This window comes from Mandrillus leucophaeus, unplaced genomic scaffold, assembly GCF_000951045.1.
Source record: "Mandrillus leucophaeus isolate KB7577 unplaced genomic scaffold, Mleu.le_1.0 Scaffold361, whole genome shotgun sequence".
Lineage (NCBI taxonomy): Eukaryota > Metazoa > Chordata > Mammalia > Primates > Cercopithecidae > Mandrillus > Mandrillus leucophaeus.
The window spans coordinates 355,842-368,012 of record NW_012103821.1 but is presented as its reverse complement, the minus strand read 5'-3'; positions in this window follow the sequence as shown (position 1 = coordinate 368,012).

Genomic DNA, 12,171 nt, shown 5'->3' with positions numbered 1-12,171 from the left:
TTATTATATAAATAAAAATTATACAAATACTAACTTATTGTATAAATAAAAACTAATTATTACATAAATACAATTTATTAATAGTTTTTTGTAATTTGGTAAATGCTGTGAAAACAGAAAAAGAGAAAGAACAAAAGAGAGTTAGAGTACGTGCTTAGTGTTTGTGTGTGTGTGTGTGTGTGCGCGCGCGCGCGCACGCACACATGCTTTCATGTGTGTATTTAAGGTAGGGTAGACCTAATTGAAAATTTTGTCCTTTGAGTATACTTTAAATAGTCTTTCCACAGAAAATAATTTTCATCATCTATATTGTTGTTTTGCTGGAGAGTTGGTTCATCAAGGTCCTTACTCCACGATTTTAGAAGTTCTGTCCCAACTTTTTTAGAAATGTTCTTTTTAATTATTCATTTATCTAATCTTCGGGAATGCTGAGTGATATTACTTATCAATCATAGCTCTCAGTATGTTAGGATCCCTGGTAGTCACTTTACTTTTACTGTTCTTTACCAAAATGGCACTCACTTGGCATCTAACAGTTTAGTGTCACCATCTGACTTATAGTTTTAGGGTTAAGTCATTGCCATTACTCCCAGTTAACCCAGTCCTGAAATGTATAAACTACTGTTTATTCTGAATCATAAAATAGATTCTTGGCTATGTTGGTTTATTATTATGAGAACAGCGTGAGGGAAACTACCCCATAATTCAGTCACCTCTACCTGGTCTCCCTCTTGACACATGGGAATTTTGGGGATTACAATTTAAGATGAGATTTGGGTAGGGGCACAGAGCCAAATCATATCATTCCATCCCTGGCCCCTCCCAAATATCATGCCCTCACATTTCAAAACACGGTCATGACCTTCCAACATTCCCGCAAAGTCTTAAGTCATTCCAGTATTAACCCAAAAGTTCAAGTTCAAAGTCTCATCTACGTCAAGGAAAGTCCCTTCAAACTATGAGCCTGTGAAATCAAAAGCAAGTTAGTTAGTTCCTAGATACATTGAGGGTATAGGCATTGGGTAAATAAACCCATTCCAAATGGGAGAAATTGACCAAAACAAAAGGGTTACAGGCCCCATGCAAATTTGAAATTCATTAGAGCAGTCAAAGGAGACCATTTTGAAACTTAAAAGTCTCACATCCAGGGCACACTGATGCAAGAGGTGGGCTCCCACAGCCTTGGGCAGCTCTGTCACTGTGGCTTTGCAGGGTACAGTCCCACTCCTGGCTGCTTTCACAGGCTGGTATTGAGTGTCTGCAGCTTTTCCAGGTGCAAGCTGTCAGTGGAGCTACCATTCTGGGGTCTGGAGTATGGTGCCCCTCTTTTCACAGCTCCACTAGGCAGTGCCCCAGTGGGGACTCTGTGGGGACTCCAACCCCACATTTCCCTTCTGCACTACCCTAGCAGAGTTTCTCCATGAGGTCTCTGCTCCTGTAGCAAACTTTTTCTTGGACATCCAGCATTTCTATACATCCTCTGAAATACAGGCAGAGGCTCCCAAACCTCAATTTTGGACTTCTATGCACTCGCAGGCCCAACACCACATGTTAGCTGCGGAGCCTCGAGGCTTGCACCCTCTGAAGCAATGACCTGAGCTGTACATTGACTCCTTGTAGCCACAGCTCAGATGCAGGGCACCACGTCTTGAGACTGCGCAAAGCGGCAAGATCATAGGCTCCGCCCACAAAACTAGTTTTCCCTTCTAGGCCTCTGGGTCTGTGATGGGAGGGGCTGCTGTGAAGGTCTCTAAATATGACAGAGAAATTTGTTGCATTGTCTTAGTGATTAACATTTGGCTCCTCATTACTTATGCAAATTTCTGCAGCAGGCTTGAATTTCTCCCCAGAAAATGGGTTTTCCTTTTCTATTGCATTGTCAGGCTGCAAATTTTCCAAGGTTTTATGCTCTGTTTCCTCTTGAGTGCTTTACAGCCTAGACATTTATTCTGTCAGATACCTTAAATCTTCTCTCTCAAGTTCAAAGTTGCACAGGTCTCTAGGGCAGAAGCAAAATGCTGCCAGTCTCTGCTAAAGCATAGCAAGTGTCACCTTTGCTCCAGTTCCCAACAAATTCCTCATCTCCATCTGAGACCAGCTCAGTCTGGACTTCATTGTCCATATCACTATCAACATTTTGGCCAAAAAAATTCAACAAGTCGCTAGGAAGTTCCAAACTTTCCCACGTCTTCCTGTCTTCTTCTGATCCCTCCAAACTCTTCCAATCCCTGTCTATTACCCAGTTTCAAAGTTGCTTCCACATTTCAGGTATCTTTATAGCAGCATCCCATCTACTGGTAGCAATTTACTGTATTAGTCTGTTCTCACACTGCTATGAAGAAATACCTGAGACTGGGTAATTTATAAAGGAAAGATGTTTAATTGACTCACAGTTACGCATGGCTGGGGAAGCCTCAGGAAACTTACAATCATGGCGAAACACATATCTTCACAAGGTGGCAGGAGAGAGAATGAGGGCAAGCAGGGGAAATGGCAGAAACTTAAGAAACCATCAGATCTCGTGAGACTCATTCGTTATCACAGGAACTGCATGGGGAAAACTGCACCGATGATTCAATTACCTTCACCTGGTCCTGCCTTTTGCACATGCAGATTATGGGGATTAACAATTCAAGGTGAGATTTGCATGGGGACACAGAGCCAAACCATATCAATTGGTATCTTCTTCAGATATTCTTTAATTGTTTATTGAGTAGTTTCCTACAGGCCCTCCTAAGGACATGGTCAAAAAGTTGATTGTCTGTCCTTACATGTTATATGTACAATACCATGATGATGTCTGTAAGCCTTTCCTCCACATTTCCACTCTTCCCTATAGCAGATCTGGCATTTCTTTCTTACTTAATGAGGGTTATCATTTTTAATAGTCATTCTAGGAATTTCTTAGCATCATTTCCTTGAATTCTCGTCAAAGTATTACATTCTTGGAAATTGCTCTCAAATTAATAAGGCTTCCCTTATCTAATTTTGTTATCTTTCCCCTTTGATCTAACACCCTGAGCATATATCCTGCCTTCTCTTTCTGGTCCTGCAACTCTTTCTTGATATTATTTCTTTCCTCCTTTAGCATGTCTGGCAATTAGTAATACTATTTGACCCAAGTTATGGATGAGGCGACAGGAGGTCAATGTGTGTAATATCCTGAGGAATCCTGAGGAAGCATATGTTGTCTTGCAGGACAGAGTCCACCGGTCCTCTTCAAGGAAAGTGGAGTGCTAGCTCTTTAATAAAAAGGAGCTGACCATTTCTGCAATCCAAGTTCATCAACCTAGACATGCCTATCTCGTTGTCCAAGGTCTAATTTTTTTTTCATCAGGGACCTGAGCTTGGCATAGCATATTTTTCTAGCTTGGGAATTAATCTCCAGAGCTCTCCTCTTCTTATGACTAAGTTCTGCTCTCAGTTCTAAGTTCTCTTTGCTCTCTAGGTTCAGGAAATTAGTTTCGCAACAAGTTGGTTCTATAGCTTTTACCCTTAGTTTTTAATTATTAATTATTATCAGCTTTTAAAATACCAATTTTCCCTAGAAACCACTGTTAAATTGTTTACATAAATTGTAATTCTCCCATATTTCCTAATACCTGATATATGCTACTGGTTCATTTTCATCTACCAATACAGTATTCTAGTTTTGCACACTCTAGTTTACCATTTACCATTGCTACTGGTAAATGTTACCATTGGTAACAACTGCAATGCTACTTTATTCCAAGGGCCATGTATACTGACTGCATATGCTGCCAACAATAGGAATACTCATTGGGGATCATCCAACTCCAAAATCCCATTTAAGCATCTGCTTTCTAGGATGATCCCTATGCCAGTGTTATAGGTTAGATTTCCTGGGAGGCAGACTACGAGATGTACGTTAGCATGTGCAATGTTTATTAGCAAGTGCTCTCAGGATAAAAATCTGCTGTGGGAAGATTAAGAGGCAGAATAGGAAAATCTGGGAGAAAAGTCGAAAAGTGAGGTGGCTCTTCAAAGAAATTATTCTTTGGGAATGGGGCCAGAATATAAAACTCCAGCATCCAGTTAGGACATGGGCTGCATGTTGGCTCTTTTTAACTGGATTATTTCCCAGATAGATGGGAATGCTGGAAGCAACTGTGGATGGAATAAGTCCTTTACCCCTGCAGGAGAGATTTGTATCACAGCATTTATTACAACCTTGTAGGTCATTGGAAGGCCTTTGCCTTTTCCTTTCAGTGAAAAGCAGTTTTAAGCAGAATAGTATGAAATGAAGAAGAGGGGAAGACAGAAGAGAAGCTTGGGAACAATTAAATTTCAAGTGTTGCAGGAAGGTAGGAAATTCCATCAAAATCACCTAAGAAGAAATGAGCAAGAATGACATGATCATTTTTTAAGACAGAATTTCAATGGGGAAGTAAATAACAGTGTCAATACAACCCAAAGGCAAGATTGGATTTGGTAAGTAAGAGATAAATGGTGGCTTGGGTGAATTAAGTTTAGTGAGGAGTTGGGATGAGTGTGCCCACTGAATGAGTGGTGAGAAAGAATCCATTCATAAAGATTTTTCTTAGCAAAATGGAGAATAAAAAGAAGAAGAAAAATATCTAGAGCAGGCTATGAAATGCCAGTCTTTTATTTGCTTGTTGTGGCCTTTTGGAAGAAACTTAAACACATTCATATGCTGAAAGCAATAAGCAACCAAAGAGTGAAAAGTTGAAAATGAGGAGAAAGAATAATGGCCTGATGCATGACGAGGATGAGATCCAAATTTGCTTTTAACAAAATTCTACAGTACTTGAAGAAATGGAGAGGAAAAAAAGGGAAAGAAACAGAGCAATAACATCAAAGGCAAAATTAAAGGGCATTGTGCTTGGTGTTCTCAATGAAAATAAATACAACATGAGAGTGAGAAGACAGATGAGCATTTGTGATTAGAATAAAGAGCACTGCAATTCAAGGGTTCCGACATGGAATATTTCTGAGTGAGGAAACATTAGAGATGGAATTTTAGAGATAATGTTGCAATAGCTGTGTGGAAAAATAAAAATGATGCCCCTTGTCTATCCAGACCAAAGTCAGCTTGTCAGCAAGAATGAGGTCTGCCTTGAAGTCGTCTTTCACAAAACTTGGGGAGAAGCGAGAATATTCGCAGGTAATAAGACTGAGGGAAGGTAGAATGATGCTATAGATTCAGATGTATAACTGAACCTCAACACAGGGAAATTTATAGAACAATGCAGCAATCTGAGAGTGGCAATGCACAACCAAAAGAACATCAATCTCTTTCCTTCTGTTTGGGCTTGTGAGAAAACATTTCCCTCTGAGGAGCGTGTCAGACATAAATGCCTTTTCTCAGGTTGGAGTTGGGCTTCAGCAAAGCAAAGAAAGTATCAGAAACATCTTGTCAAGACCTGGGGAATTTAGGTAAACTTATCTAAAGTGAAAAAAGGAAGGCTTATAGATTGATTATGGTACTGATCATTCAAACCTGGGTGCTGTTGCACGTATCGGAGTCAATATCAGTAACTGTGCACTGAGGAGAGGTTCATATCAGGAAACCAGGATGTAGAGTCATCCTAAATATAAAAGATGCACTTAAAATATTCTGGAGAGATGAAAATGGTAAAAGATGAGCCCATGAATTTGCACAGGGTTTTGGAGAGAGGAGAGAAAAGACTACTGTGTAGAGCCTTAGAGAGAGATAGGTGAATAAAGACAGAGTGGGGTTTTATATACATTTTCCAAAAATCTAAGAGGAAAACACTGTTAACCTGAAAGTTATTTTTCCTCAAAAATATAAATTTATGAATATCAGTATCAATACATGAATTCAACCTATTATATTGCTGTTTTTACGATATATTATTATAGATTTAGAAGGTACAATGCCAATTTGTCACATGCATTTAAGTCTTCGCTTTCAGTAACCCAGAAAGTGACCATTGCACCCAATAGATAGTTTTTCTTTTTGATTTAGTTTAATTTTATTTCATTTTTTGAGATGGAGTCTTGCTCTGTCACCCAGGCAGGAGTGAAGTGTCACGATCTCAGCTAACTGCAACCTCCATCTCCTGGGTTCAAGTGATTTTTATGGCTGCATAGTATTCCATGTTGTATATCTATCACATTTTCTTTATCTGATCTATCATTGATGGGCATCTGGGTTGGTTCCATGACTTTCCTATTGTAAATAGTGCTGCAATCAGCACACACATTCATGTGTCTTTGTAGTAGAATGATTTATACTCCTTTGGGTATATACCCAGTGATGGGATTGCTGGGTCAAATGGAATTTCTGATTCTAGATCCTTGAGGAATCACCATATTGTCTTCCACAATGGTTGAACTAATTTATATTCCCACCAACAGTGTAAAGGTGTTCCCACTTCTCCACAGCCTCTCCGGCATCTATTGTTTCTTGACTTTTTAATAATTGACATTCTGACTGGCGTGAGATGCAAACCTGATTTCTGATGCAAGGGAATACTATTTAAAATGATTAAAATTACTGTGAAATGTCTCATAGCAATTTGGTCAAGTAGAATAAGATTCTGTAACATTATTTTACCTGGTTTAGAAATGTAATACTCAGATATCTAGCTCATGGTAAAATAATTTATGAATTATTTAAAGTGCTTTTCAAAATGCTTCCTGTCTTATATATTTAACAAGAAAATGGAGCCATGTATTTTAGGAGATAATCCACATAGCTGGCAAATTTTGAACTCATCTCTGGTAATGTATACTAGGAATATCTTGAAATATGTGATATCCTGTAATTTTACATAGAGTTTTGTAAAATGGAGGGAGATTGTCAACATTTGATATCTGTACCCATATCTTTTTATGGATCTATGTCTACGTATTTATCTATATATATTAACATCTACTCCTATCCCTGTATCTATATCTATATACTAATATTCATCTATCTACCTATCTGTTATTTACCAGCCTACCTGGTATTATATGATATCTTTTATTCTCCAAAGTCTAAATCAGGTTCATTACCTTGAAACACAATTTCCAAACTTCTCTGTCCCCAGTTCTTTATAAATCTTACTCCAGAATCCTTTTCCAAACAAATACATTAAAAATAATTAAGATAAAATGAAAGAATAAATAAAGAATAGGCCTAGATAGAGTTTGGCTCTATGCCCCACCCAAATTCATGTCAAATTGTAATCCCCACACGTTGAAGGAGGGGCCTGGTGGGAGAAGATTCAATCAATCAGTGGGGAGTACTTCCCCCTTCCTGTTCTCGTGATTGAATTATCATGAGATCTGGTTGTTTAAAAGTGTGTAGCACCTCTCACTTTGCTCTCTTTCTCTTGCTGTCATGTGAAGATGTGCTTGGTTCCCTTTCACCTTCTACCATGATTGTAAGTTTCCTAAGGCTTCCCCAGCCATGCCTCCTGAACAGCCTGCAGAACTGTGAGTCAGTTAAACCTCTTTCCTTTATAAACTACCAAGTTTCAGGAGTTTCTTTATAGCAATGTCAGAATGGACCAATGCAAGTTCTTTTGCAAAATAAAATAGTTGTTTTAATGAAATTGACTAACTGTATTTTATTTAATGTAACCCAGGTTGGAGTGCATTGGTGTGATCATAGCTTACTTCATCCTTGAACTCCAGAACTCAAACAATCATTCCACATCAGCCTGCTGAGTAGCTAGGACTGCAGGTGTGCACCACCACACTTGGCTTTTTTTACTTTAATTTTTTGGAGAGATGGGGTCTTGCTATCTGGTCTTCAACTCCTGGCCAGACTGGTCTTGAACTCCTGGCCTCAAGCAAATCTCCTCCCTTGGTCTCCCAAACCATGCCTGGCCCTGAAATTGATTAATTTAAAATGTTAAAGCTTTAAGTTTAAATGATAAGAAAACAAGTATAAGTTAATAATCCATTAATTGCTAACATCAGTCAACAGTTTTGAATAATCTGATTGAATTTTGTCAGATTCACTTTTATTGAGCTTATTTATGTATTACTTTAAGTACATTGAATGCAGTAAATGGAAAACATATAACTGTGTTTGGCTTTGGATCCTATATAGAGGCATCTCTAAGCAAATATTTTAAAGGACCTTGCTTTGTGAATAGATCAAACAACACTATTGTGTGTGTGTACGTATGTGCATACACCTGAGAGAAAGAATTATGAATTGTATCTATCTCCTATATAGACAATGATGACGAGGGACAAGGTAGTTAATTGTTCAAGCCACTGCATAATTTGCGAAAATAAAATGTAGGAGCTCTAACATACGTGTAAATCAAAGCCCTTTGTCTATTTTCTGTATTTTGCCACTAGGAAAAAAGGAACAAGCTGGGATATTAAAAATATTTTTCTACACTGAATTGCAAATTAGACTATGAATACATATTTAGTTGCAAGCAAAAAAAAAAACAATAAATTTATTATATTGGTAACTTCCGTTTCCTTTGTAGGTACAGTGTATCTAAGTTTTCATGTTTTTAAATCATAATAATATTATGAAGCTGTGAGTTAAATTTTCTCCTTTGACTTTTGTTGCTAGATTAATATTACTATTGTTTCCTAGATTCTCTAGGCACAACTCACTTGTTTTTTGTTATTATAATCTTCAAAAATAATTGCTTTATTTTAAAAGGCATTATTTTAAGAGGACTCATTTGAACCTCTAACAAACAACTCACATTTGTTTATATAATGATCCATAACATTGCACTTTCCTTTAGCAATAAGTACTGCTGGGATTTACACTGAACTTTAGTAGTCACCTACAGTAGTCTTCCTTGCTCACTATTCTGTCCATGTGATCCAGTTCAGACCATCCACAGTATTAAAAAGCATATATGTATACAATCTAGGCATGGATAACTGGCTTGAAAAAAATACATACAATTAGTGGCTACTATCCCAATGGATTATTTAATCAATTTTATGCAATTAAAGGCATTTTTACACACCTACATTATGTCTGGCACTATGTTAAGTGCTAGGAATATAAATAAATATATGTTCTAATTGCTCTTTCAAAGAGCTTATAGTTTAATACGGGAAACATAACTAATTGCAATATAGTTATAATATTTAGCAGAAGCCCTAAGGTATATAAGACTAAATTAAAATAATCATACAAGCAGTTATCAGTTCTATATCCTTTACAATTATACATAGAGTTCTTGCATAGACTATATATATATATAATGTATATGTGTGTGTGTATATATATGTGTGTGTCTGTGTATATTTGTGCTACATTTATTGATGCAAGAGTTGTTGAGTAAAAGGCTAAGTGAAGGAGAGTGTGACTAAAGTAAGCCAGTCTAACACTTACTAAGTTTAACATTTACTAAATAAGTTTAAGACTTACTAAGTTTAACAGACCCACCAATGAAGCAGTAATTGCCTATGCTTGAAAAAATTAGGAAAGTCTTCACATAGAAGAGAAAATTAAGTTCAGTCTGCCAAAACACAAAGGAGCTGGCCAAACTGATTTATATAGGACATGAACATTCCAAGCACAATGTAGAACCTAAACAAAAGCTCAGAGGTAAGGAATGGAATAGGTCATTCAAGAACTATGAATGTATTCACTTGGCTGTGGGACAGTAGAAGAAGGAAGAGCTCAGGCTGAAAGGTTTGGCGGAGAGGCCAACCACACATTTGACACTTTAAAGTGGTATTGGAACTCTCTGCTTCATTCTGTATGACAGATATCATGAAGCAATGTGGTGAATTTTCTTCTGTTTATCTTGTCTGTGGCCTCAGAAATTTATCACGTTAACTCCAAACAGTCACTAACAATATTTTGGAGTAGTCATACTCCATGAGATAATCTGTAGTCGGCATCTGTACTATATTAAATAATTAAAGAATTAATGAAATGATGATTGCTGGCATTTTGGAAAGATTCTTAGGGCAGCACGGAGAATGAATTAAATGGGTGCAAATAATAGGTAATATTTCTCTTTATGTATTAGATCTTGTCAGCCCAATATTTATCTGCTTAGTCAGAAAAGTCCTGAGTATTAAAAAGATATTTTTTTCAAGAATAGATTTAAGTAGCATAGAGGATATAATTAGGTGGATTTGGCATTTACAGCTGCTAACTTGCCAAAGGGTATATTTTAAATATCTTCAAATTAGATTTCTGTGTATTCCCCTGAAGGTAACATTTGCATTTTCAAACTGCAAGAGTGGAGAATAAAAACAGTTCAAATCTCCCCGGTTTACCTTTGCCTGCTGTTCTAACCAGTAACAGCCAGGTCATTCATTATAAATGCAGCCAAACTAGAGAGATATAGATATTTGTGTATCACAATAATCATAAATATCAGCTTCTAAAAATCCAAATACACCTAAGGAAATCACTCCTTAAATCTCAAAAATCTTAGTGAAATAAACTCATACTCTTTCCTATTCCCAATAAGTTCTTACTTTGTCTTCTTAATTGGAATTCCCTCTGAACAGACTTTTAAATATCAGGATAGCAGTGCTTTTTTTTCACTGTCATAAAGAAGAGTCAAAAATTCATATGCAATGGGATGGGAAGGCTTGCAGGGACAGTGGCAGCTATGGGTCAGAAAGAGTCTTATGTGTTGTTTAGAGTTTGTTATCCAATGTGTACCATTGCTGAATGAGAACATATGAATAAATTTTATGTAAGAGTTTGCCATGTGACCTAATACTTAAGAGAAGTTCATTTTAGCTGTAATGCTATGAAGCTCAATTTTAAATAGAGATAAAAGTATTTTCAGTAAAAGTATACTGCATTTAGGGTACAAGTATTTAATGCTATATCTACTCATATGTGTACTCACACATAGTATATATCTTCATTAGAGTGTACATATATAACCATAAATTGTCAAATGACCACTATTGACTAGTGGCTTCTTTGGTCCCCAAAAGTTTTCCTGACAATACTGTAGAGTTAAGGCGATGGCAAACACAGAGTGAGAGGATTCCAACACAAGGGAATAGAATTTTGAGTCAATGTTTAATGGTACATTGTTCAAGATATAATGTCTTAGAGAGAGAATGTAAGTTCAAAGCTTCAGTTTCCCAGCTTTAAAACAACAATTATTGACCGGGTGCAGTGGCTCGCACCTGTAATTCCAGCCCTTTGGGAAGCTGAGGCGGTGGATCACCTGAGGTCAGGAGTTCAAGACCAGCCTGGTCAACATGGTGAATTCCCGTTTCTACTAAAAAATATGAAAAATTAGCCAAGCATGGTGGCAGGCACTTATAATCACAGTTATTCAGGAGGCTGAGCAGGAGACTCACTTGAACCCAGGAGGCGGAGGTTGCAGTGAGCCGAGGTCATGCTACTGCACTCCAGCCTGGGCGACAGAGTGAGACTCTGTCTCAAATAAAACAAAATCAAACAAAACAAACAAACAAAAGAAACCCCTACAATTATAGAGTTGTTATTAGAATCAAATAAGAAAATGTTAATGATCGTACTTCCTAGTATCTATATGTAGCTATGGATATTAGCAGTACTTTTGCCATCACGTGTAACAGATTTCAATTAAAAATCAATTAACTAAAGGTTTCTTATTTGCAGTTCTACCATGCATTTAGATAATTATTTGTGCTTGAATCACTCCGTAAATATTCTTGAATTAACCTTAGTGTTAGCGTCAGAAGTATTTGCCATTTCAACTTTTCATGAACAATTGCAAAGATCCATGGTATATAATAGGTACAAAATTATAATTTTGCTGGCGCTCGCATTTGAATTATGGGCTTTTAGATTGATCCCATCCATAACTATACTGAGTAAAATTAGTTACATTAAAAGAAACCACATCTCTAAACTTTAATCTCAGTTTTCCTGAAATCAGAGCCTTAGACAATGGTGTTCATGCAAGGTGGTATATTTTCGATGTGATCTCAAGCATCAGGTATAAGGGACAAGGTGGGAAATGTGGTGAAATGAACGAAGGAAAATGGGTTATATGAGGGAGGGAGTCAACAGAAAGGTGTGCTATAAAGTTATCTACTGCCACATGCACGTAATACCTGATCCTGTGAGAACTTTGGACCGATCCTTAAAATGTACTTTTAGATTTTCTACCCAGGGTAAAAAAAGAGGAAGCATTCTTCGTTGAATCTGGCTCCCATTGTTCCAGAGTAGCTTAGAGGACATTCACTCTGCAACAATTACAGGTTATGCATATGTGA